Genomic DNA, 10209 nt, shown 5'->3' with positions numbered 1-10209 from the left:
TATTACTGTTCACATAGCCTGTTCAAGTGCAAGTGTTCAAATGATTGTTAGTGCATTAAATCTTAACCTTCATGGACAAGAATTTTAAAACAAAGAGAACATAATTATAGTTCATTCAATTACAATTCAGGAGAACAGTCTTCTTCATGATTATCAAGTAAACGAAGTCGAGTAAATGCTACAAAAATTAAAGAACAGGATCATTCTTCAGGCATGGGCTGAGAAAAAAACTTCCGGAATACGCAATTCAACAACCAGGGTGTATCGGTCGATCACATTCTTGAAAATAGAACATTTAACATCCTACTAATAGGAGCCAACAAATTTCTAGCGAATGCGTTGATAAACCAATAATAACATATAAAATGGAGTAAGCGACGGTTCTTATGTAGAGCTATGTTGTAGCTAGCAGCAGCCGTGAAAGTGTTGTTTAAATACGCATATAAGTATAGGTAAGATCAACGTCACGCCCTTTTCACATTAGAACAAAACTCAATGAGAGCGTAAGCAACATAAGACTGTGTCAAGGTTAGAAGGTGTGAGATCCAGTGTGTTGTGGCAAAGGTCGACCCGTCCGCTGATCCGCGACCGATCGTCCATTGTTTAGTGAGCGTGCGGATCAGGAGCGAAGCTGCATGACTTCGAGTCAGTGAGACTTGCTCACTCAGGAACTCTTGCTTTATGCTCCTTTGAACGAGAAGCCTGGATGATCAATGACTCAGGAGATCACGTAGCACAATCCGTCGCCAACGTGACCGTGAAAATGGTGATTCTGCCATTCAAATGCGAGCTGACGATAGCGGAAACTCCTCTATATAAAACAGACATTTTACTCTAACTTTGCTACAAATACAAGTAGTGGCATGCATACTTAGATATTTACTAAGAATTTGATTTTCACTTCCAGGAAAGATTTACGATTGGCTTAAAATTATTTGAATCATACAGACATAATTTTATTAAGAGTAGGAAATAAATGCACTTTTTGCTGGCATTTATTTTTGTCGCCCATTTTCCCTTCAATATACCTTATGGTTACATGTAAGAAGTCATTCAGTTTAGTCGCAATCATCAAGAGAACATCTTTTCTAGCGTGACGTCAAATTAGTTCTTCAACAGACAAATTTTCTAAGGCAACAATTAATGGAGCGTGAAGCCATTACTATGAATCACTGAGACTGAAAATTTGGCCATGGCATTAAAGGAGGAGTGACAGCTTCAGTTCAATCACAGATGCTGTAAGACTCAATTGGCAGAGCCCTCTCATCAGCCCTGATGACGGGAAGACCGGCAACCAAGATTTTCACACATGCACCTCGTCCACGTAACCCCCGGTGGTCGGTGACGCAGCAAGAGAACAAACGACATCAACCAGGAAAGATGAGGCGTTAAGAAGCTGCATTTTAAAGAAAGTGTAACGATTCATCATTTATATAGGTGAATTCTGACAAATTAAATAATTGTTGGAGGCTTAATTTCAAATCAAGATTAATAGGCTGCATTTTAATTCGACAATAACTTTTGCGCAGCAGTTATAAGCAGCGAATGAAAACCCAATTATTTTCTGAGCGCTTCTCAATGTTGCCTACAAGGGAAAAATTACACGCATGCGTGCATCACATTGCTACTTAGAAAGTCGCAAGACGTCGACACAAAAAAGGCGCTGTGGTAGAGCAGATACCCACCTTCTCGCTTTTTAATAATTATAAACGCACCGCCTCTCTCTTGTCAATCACCATTACCAATTGATGGCATTGTAGCCTGCTTGAAAAAATAGCCTGCGTAAGAGCGTCGAGCTCTAATGGTTTCCAGATGCCCTCCAGATCGCCGCAACCGCCTATCTTAGGCCCTAACCACTTGCGTCACAAGTTGCTTTTTATTGCCAGCCACAGTCAATGTTTGATGATCGCCTATGCTGCTCTGCCATTCTAGCTACAGCGTACGGGCGGCATCTTCCAAGTAAGAGCAGTTTTTTCCATGTCCTATGAAACATCCCGTGCCCCAAAGGGTACTTGTCTCGTACGATGAGTGGCAAATGCTCTAAATAATAAGTAAAGAGAATTGCCAGGATATGTTGGCACTGTTTTTAGACATCACGATGCAATTTCGAACTTAAATAAGAACTCCAGCTTAAAATATAGATAATTACGCTTAATGATTTATCTTTATCATGTATGATTCATTTTCGATCGTGCTCCAAAGTTCTACATGCCGAACATTCCCAGTAAATGAAGTCAAAGTGTCGCTCGCACAAATTTATAGTTAGTTGTTCATTATGGAAATTTGTCCTTGAAGTCTTGTGGCAATATACTGAATCTAGACCTTGAGAATCATTAATAAGAAAACAGATATGTTTATCATGACCATCTTACAGACTTCCTTCGAGCCTTTCTCGGTATCTAACTCGCCAATCGCAGGTGAAATTGTTCAGAATTATTTTTTTAACAATTTGCAACCAAATTTTATTCGACAATATCTATACCACCTTCTCAAGCCGAACTAGCTATTTTGCTTATATTACGAAATGGAACTTTCAAACAGTTATATTTTATCATGTACAGTAGATATTGAATGTGATAAAGAATAATACAATTTGAAAATGATACTGATTCGAGATTGTTATCGAATAAGAAGTAACAGGGCAACTGGAAAGTTCAAAACACAGCGTTTGAGAAGGAGTTGCCGCCACAAATAATTTACATGACTATTTGCCCCTATAAAAATGCAGGTAGCCGAAATGAGATAAATCGAACTACAATTAAACAAATTAATTACTGTTCCAAAGTGGAAGCTCTCACAAGAAATGAATGACAATTTCAAGCCAATGCATTGTTTGAGGAATTGACATATTTTCCTGAAAATATTATTATATACAGTTTCATTTATTAGAAATAATTATTAGATTGTAATGTTAGATTGTTTTAATAATAATAATGAAAGCAACGGCCTTTAACAAATCTTTAAGGTAGATCAATAGATGCTTTCATACAGAGAGCTCGATTTTTTCTTTGATGATAAATGCATGTATTTTTGAATCACTCAACGTTCCTCAAGTGTGACCAATATCTGATGGACGCGTTATATACATCAGATAATTGCGAAATTGCATTGAGCCAATAATGAAAAATTCTATTAGCGCTGTTCATCCCACGGCGCAAACTTGAACATCTCTCAGCTATAGCAGACCAAGAGCTTGAAATTCATTTGTCATGAAAATTTTTTTTTGTGAAGACATCCGGGGTAAGAGATCGCATCCAACACAATGCCGCCTGAGAAAAAAACAGTGGGACCAGAAGTCGGCCTCCTCTCTCTAGTCTTCGGTCCTAATATAATTAGACCTCATTCGATTTCAGCAGCAACGGATCTTCTTTCAAGTATGAATGAAGAGTAAAACAATATGAAGCGGAGGAGTCATATTTTTACTCTGGAGTATTTTCATATCAAGTTATAGGCTAAATTCCACATAAATTCTCGTCAGACAACATAATATTGTAGTCATGTTTCAAGAGTTGATTGATGATTTAAGTGGATATAGACGCCCCAAGTCCGCTTTAATCTATTTTTTACGTTCGTAGTGTAGCGTAGATATGGTATCAATGTTTTTAGCACTTAAGAATTGAAAGGACTTCAATGGATTTAATGATTTGATTTGAATTATACCTAAGAAGTATGCCTTTTTATCGATCCTCGCAAATTATTAAATGTTCATGAACGAAAAGATTTAAAGTCATCAATCGTAATGCACAAATTTTCTGCTGTTAACATTATAGCCAGCGATATTCAAAGTGCATTGAAATCGCCTTTCGATTGAAAATATTCATTCATTTCAAAACGTAGCTAATTGCCAGAGAATATTTCGATAAGTGTTCTAATGAATTTCAAGTATCAAAACTCGCACATGAGTTATAAACAACTCAATGTATAGGGCACTTAATATTAAATACAAAGGCTCGAACTATAATCTAAATTGGTTGTCAGTCATCATAAATTTAAAACCATTGATGGATAATTTATATTTGATTCTTTAATAGCACGCAATCATCTCGGAAATATCTTAAAGTACCAGTGAGCCGCATAACTAGCACAAATAATTAAACGGTCGCTATTTCGACTAAAAAATTGTATTAATGAATAACAACGCGCAATCTGGGTATTGATATGACACTGCATGGCTTTCGATGAGACTGTGTTAATTTTTGAAATTCATACAGCAAAGACTGGTCATAATATTGGAGGCCCTGGTAGCCGACGGGCCTTTAATAACAATAAAGTTTTGTCTCGCATGATAGCCTCGCCACTTCCACAATTTGATACGGTCATACAGATCATTGGATTCGCTACAGCAAATAGTGCTTGTATTTAGTAATTTCATGCAGGTTGCGTACATATCCAGTAGCCGAAGAACTGTCGATAATTTTGATTTGTCGAAAAAATTTCTATTGCAAAAAAGTTATCAATAATAATAGCAAGAATTCGCAAATGCAAGGATTGGAGAACAAAAGTTGTCTTTGTTTAAAAATATAATCAGAATGACAACAATAAATGATATCGCTAAACAGTGTATACAAAGGATTAGCATTCATAGACGTATACAATGAATCGGTTTACAGAAACCGTCAGGCTTTTGACAAAAGTGCGCAATCATCAATTCAGCGCGCGAGTTGTGAGCGAGTCGACCAAAGCTATTTGCATTCTCAGCGCTGACTTATGGTTTCCCCTCACGCGATCATGAGCGGACAACCTAGCGCGGTATCAGAAGGTGCTACCATAGCTGTCGCAAGTTGCTCATTAGAAAGTGCACGGCGAAATCATTCATCAGTCGCTGGGTATCATTACACCTCACATTATGCGCAAGCAAGCGCTCTGCTAAAAGTGAATCATGATATGATAACCCAAGTCAATTTTCGTTATTATTCGCCGTTAAACGAGTCAGACAATTGAACCGAGAAATCGAAAACGCTTAGTTCTGTGCACTGCGTGCTAAGAACCTAGTCACTAATTTCAGATCTTTAATTAAGATCCTCTTATCACCACACTTTTTGGCTATAATGACAATAATAATATCCTGTGCGTGATAATTTCTTATAGTGAATTATAATTATGCAATACGCAACATATCTACTCAATCAGTTTGTGAATGATCTCACAGGAGAAAACAATAATGATTATTGACTTAGTAAATACGAATTCAGATGCCTAAAAACAATGATCATAATCCCAATAGGAATTAAATTGAAACTTTAAAAACTTACAAGTTTTCTCACAAGACAAAATCTGAAGTCGTAATTTGCATTAACAATTTAATACAATATGAAAGGTATGAAGGTATAAGTCATTAAAATTCCAAGTATTACACGAGACAGCTTTGAGTTTGTTCTTCCAATTTATATTATTACTCAATAATTAATGGAACATCGTATGGATTTACGTACAGGACTTGTTTCTTACTTGACTAGCAATTTATCTCAAATGAAAAATTATGATAAGGTAGAATAGGCGGAAAATTTCCGCATGTTGATAAAAATTAAGATACAAATTTGGCTAGTATCAATTAATCTAAAATAATGATCACATTGAGATAGACTGAAAAAGAATTGGGATAAACTGAAAAAAATGACACGGTTTCATGATATAAAAACCTCTTCAACATGCGATCGAATACGATTAGGAAATAATACACAAATCATAAATGCTTTCCTTGAGAGTTGCAAATTGTACGAGTATTCTACCCAAGTAGTCGGCCAGCACCGACTCCATGCAGGACGTCAGAATAGCTAACCAAGGACAAACGTTTTGCACCTTTGCAAATGCAACAAAAATGGCGGCCAGGTATGCTTAGCTGCACCAATAGCAACACTACAGAGCCAGCAACGGATGCTCAACAACGCAACGCCCGTGTAGTGTCCTGTCTGAAAACGTCCATGTAATGTGTATACGCCATTAACATTCCGTGTAGCAATCGACTACAAGAATATCAGCTGATGCTGCTGCAAAATGTCGGCGCTTGAAATAAATAAGAATCTTATAGGTAGAGAAACATTGTTTACTACAATGCAATGTTTACACTTGCGCTACGTCGCGTAACATGTGCCCACAATAAATACGAGCAATACTGCATCTTCTCACGTCTCGTAAACAAATTTCATTGATCAAATAGGATAGTTTACTCACGATTATTACTAACGTTATAATTCCTTAGTCACTTGCTATGTAATAAAAAATAGAAAAAATTCAGTATGATCTTTTTCTATACTTCCTTCACCTGACGACAAATTCAGGGACACTAATTTTCATGAAATAGTCTTCATAGGACCGTTCAAACAAAAAAAAATCTGAAGTCGTAATTTGCATTGACAATTTAATACAAGATCAAAAGTATGAAGGTATAAGTCATAAAATTCCACGTATTACACGAGACAACTTTGAGTTTGTTCTTCCAATTTATATTATTACTCAATAATTAACGGAGCATCGTATGGATTAAAAATCCATGTTAATGGATTATGGGAGTAGCAGGGTGAAAATGACTATATAGTTGATCTATTCATTTGGACTGTTTCGTTACATGAACTTATAATTCGCGAGAAAGACAAAAGGAAGAAGGAGGCAAGAGGAAATTATAGCCATTCTAGATCATATATGATAGATTGCAGTCTCCTTTAACCTTCACACCGAACACTCAAGTCTCAGCCTAACCATCGTAACAATGGACCAGCCTGTACACGAGATGAAACTATAATACCTATGTACGTAGAATGAACATAGATTACGTGCCTACAACTTGCATAATCTTTCACTTACGCCAAAACAGTATTTTAATTTTTGAGTGACTAATTAAGTGAATATATCTGTTTATGCTATACGCTGAAGTTTAAGGATTTACGAGATTATTGAAGTGATGGTATTTTCAAGCCTACTTTGAAAAAGAATTAATTGAATGGTGGCGAGTTTGAACAAGAGTTCAAACCGCGTAGCTTCGCAGACAAATATAATTAATTTTATATACCTAAATTTGATCATAGTGCACAGCAAAAGAAATTACTTCTGTGAATCACTAGCTGTTAAAAGCTTCAGTCTACAATTTATTGAATCCGAACGAAAAATGAGCGTCCTATGATGGTTAAATTAAAACGTCAATTTTAAAAGGAATCAACTAGCTCCCGCTTTCTACCTTAGTTTCATTATAAATTAAATTATACCTCGTGTATTACCTAATATCCCGAAGGACGCACAATTGAAAACAGCCGGGGAAAGGAATCAATGATTTTCCACAGAGAATTGCAGCGAAAGCAGATATTGCCCTCGCAATACTCCGCGGTCTTTCACAGCCACGGTTTAAACACTTATTATCATGCATATACAATATTCCAATGTTCAAGTGATTACTTAAAATTTTAGAAGCACATAGCGTGTTACTGTGAACCTCAATTCAGTAGACGTTTACCACAATTCAGTGAAAATGAACATAACGGTGAAATAACGCACCACGACTTAAAAAGAAGTCATTATAGATTTGTACTAAGAAGAAACAAACAATTAACAAGAAATAATCAATGCCCCCTACTAAAACGGCTGCCGCAAGCTAACCCTTTGCATTAACTACCTCAACCTAGTCACGCAAAAATAGCTTACTTAAACTTCCTTTTCACATTACCCTGTTGGCTCTGTAGCTATAGCTATATAGTGGCTTTCAGTGGTTTCTGGTTACAATTCGTCTCGAACTCCTTAATATTAAGAAGTATCGTATAGTCAGTCATCCATTTTATCAGTAGTCCACGTATTTCGGTAATGACCGAAAGTAAAGCATTCTGTTCAGAAACTTGCATAAAAAACAATGCCGAAGCTTCCGATCTTACAACTTCTGATGAAGGCGGTACTTTGGCTGAATCTAAATCAATAACATCTGTAGAATAGCAGTTTCGATTTAATAAGATTCAAGGTAACCGTACATTAAATAGTCGTTATCAGCGGATTCGGATTCATACATCACGACGCAGTGTCATGCAAACTTCGTTCAATGGGCATAATGACACCTCTTGGTTCTGGAAGCGACGTATCACCGCCCTGTGTTGGTAGATTGCTCGGGTGATGAGCTAAAGAGCTGACGTATATCGCTACGATCTTCCGATAATGAGCACCGGTGAACATATGCGAGTTTTGACCACACACGCACAGTAATTTCGAGCATTATTAAGCAATATATCTCATCCAATACGGATATTCTCCCACTGGCCATCGTACTAACTCAGTGGATGAATTGAATTCCTGTTCCGGCTATTAAACTCATGAGCCAAATTTACTACGGTTTTGATATTACGCGAGTATAACGTAAATCACTATTTTATAGTGGGTTTCTATAATTTATGTCAAATGCAAAAGTAAAATCGGCATAGATCTTATAACAATACATGGAATGTGAAGTCTATTATCAGTCCATTAGCAGTGTCCGTTCAATTGACATTATCTCCGTACCATCAAATGATTTACCAAGTTAATTTTTTCGGGAAACAGTTCATTCCTAATGTAGTTTTCTCTTATACCAACTCTAGTTACCAAAAGCAAAGGAAATACATGGGTGTTGAACAGGCACAGGTTGCAACTGATGGCGATATGGTATAGGATCGTTTCACGAGATTTTTCGAGGTCCTAGAATTGTATAATTTTCTTAACTCAAACATCAACACGGGAAAATGCGTATTTTACTGTACTGTTATCGTGAGTAGCAATAACCAATCTGGAATTTCCCAGATATTAAAGCCATACATCCGACAAAATCAAACCGAATTTTCATCGCGATTTTGCTTTGAGGCTCTTCTTGTCTGAGCTTCTTAGGACAACAAACCGAGACATGGTGTTTTTAATCCAGGAGTTTGCAGATTAGGGCGCAGCGCCAGCAAGACAATAGAGCCCCGTTAGAGCAAGCGCCTTAGCTAATGACGCCGCTCTTTTCTCGCTGCCCTAAACACAAATCTCGACAAGTCTCCTTAAAGAGAAATTCTAAAGCTCGAAAATTTTGGCTTTGAGCGGTAAGCATCCCGTGGTCAAGGGTCGAGAAAATTATGGCCAAAGATCTGTAGCTGAGTCGAAAATAAAAGTTGGGGCTGATCGGTAAACAGACTTGGTTCTTTACGCAGGTACTTAGAGTGATTGATGGGGTCTCTATGAGAACTCGCTCAAGCATGGGGTTAATAAGGATGTCAGATGGTGATAAGTAGCGAACTAACGGTCGTCCCTCACAGCTAGACTTTAACTTGCATAGAAGATACACTTACCTGAACGTGCGATGAATGAAGGCTTACAGGGATTCCGCTTCGAATAATTTACTTATGCTTTGATTGACATTTCATCGGGGAAATGTAGTTTCCCGAAATGTTTCACAGTGTCAGAACCAAAAAATATGCATTGAATTTGCATGCTGCGTTAAAGTTGAGTCCGCTAAAAAACAGAATCACGATTTCACAAAAAAATAGCAATCGCTATATACGATTTGTTAAAAAGAACCGCTTTTTCACTGCTCAATTTGATATCTTTATGATATTTTTTCACGATTTTGTACTGGTAATCGTGACACGGAAAGTCTCAAACGCTCACAGCTCGACTACATGCACGCCAACCTTTGCTTCTAACACCAAATGAATGAATGCCAACGTAGAACAGAATCTAAAAAAAAAACTTCCGCGACATATTCTCTCCGCGAATAAATGTATGAAAAAACTACAATTTATGATTAAATCGGTAAAATGTCTGATCTGCCTGCAAAGAACGTTCGTATGGCATTGGTAGGAAAAATTACACTCATGAATTACATTTAATATTCATCACAGCAAATAGAGACAAGCCTCATGATGGGCAAGACTATTTTACTCAATGTTCCAGCATCCAGCCCATGCATGATCCAGCATCCAGCCCATGCATGATCCAGCAATCAGCCCATGCATGATTCAGCAATCAGCCCAAGCATGATGCAGCAATCAGCCCAAGCATGATGCAGCCATCAGCCCAAGCATGATCCAGCAATCAGCCCAAGCATGATCCAGCAATCGGCTCAAGCATGATCCAGCAATCGGCTCAAGCATGATGCAGCCATCAGCCCAAGCATGATCCAGCAATCGGCTCAAGCATGACCCAGCAATCAGCGCAAGCATGATCCAGCAATCAGCTCAAGCATGATACAGGAATCAGCTCAAACATGATCCAGCAATCAGCCCA

The sequence above is a fragment of the Hyalella azteca genome, unplaced genomic scaffold, assembly GCF_000764305.2.
Source record: "Hyalella azteca isolate HAZT.00-mixed unplaced genomic scaffold, Hazt_2.0.2 contig10517, whole genome shotgun sequence".
Lineage (NCBI taxonomy): Eukaryota > Metazoa > Arthropoda > Malacostraca > Amphipoda > Hyalellidae > Hyalella > Hyalella azteca.
This window is presented reverse-complemented; position numbering follows the sequence as displayed.